The following is a 928-nucleotide window of genomic DNA, read 5'->3' on the forward strand; positions in this document are numbered from 1 at the left end:
CCCCCCCCGAACTCCCCCCTCTCTGTGCATGCGCGCGTGACCCCTTCTGCCTGGACAGCCGCTGCCCCCAGAGCCCGGCGGGTGTTCACAAGCACCTCCTCACCGTCCCTGCGGCCCTGGGAAGTGAATGACAAGTGAGGCGGCCTCATGTTGCGGGAGGGAAATCGAGGCAACTGGTCGTTGGTTGGCGTAGAAAATTGGGGTCTAAGTCACGTCTCTCTTTGGCAGCCGATCTTGCGCCTTCACTTCCCTGACCGCGGGCGTCTGCTGCGGTCGCTGAAACCCACTGGGAAATAATAGGTCGGATGAAAGCATTTTCCCGAAGACGGCGGGGCCACCCCCCTGCGTCAGTTGAAGAGCTAGGATTATTCTCTGCCCGTGTTGGCAGACTTCAGGTGGGAGGTGCGTTCTTCCATTTCACGCTTAGTTAAAATACTGTGTCTTCTGGAAGGAAGTCGTCTATAGACCCCAATCCCCAGGAACCGAGGGGTAAGCGTTCGGAGTGAGAGCTGGTGTCTGGCCCCGCCTGCGTTCTCTTGCTCCCCGACGGGGCGGGCCGACGTCACGCTGCGGCCTTGCAGCGGAGCCGGCCGAGCTGAGTCCCGCACGGGCCTCCGGGTGCGCGGTTCACGACGCGGCCCCAGGCCGCTCGGCCTAGAGACTCAAGGAGGCTTTGTCAGGAGAGGCCGATGTGTGCACAACTACCTCAGAGGAGGGCTCCCCTAGAAAAGATTTTGAATTGCTCTCTTCGCTACCTGGTGGTCTTCTTTTAAAACATATCCTTTAATATATTTTATTTTTATATGTGGGTTTTCATAACATAATTTTGTTTGCTGTCTTTTTTATTGTAGAGGTCAATTTTTTTTCAGTCATTAGTTCATTATAGAAAATTTATAAAATATAAAAAGCATAAAGGAGAAAATGAAGG

The sequence above is a fragment of the Ursus maritimus genome, unplaced genomic scaffold, assembly GCF_017311325.1.
Source record: "Ursus maritimus isolate PB19 unplaced genomic scaffold, ASM1731132v1 scaffold_28, whole genome shotgun sequence".
Taxonomy (NCBI): domain Eukaryota; kingdom Metazoa; phylum Chordata; class Mammalia; order Carnivora; family Ursidae; genus Ursus; species Ursus maritimus.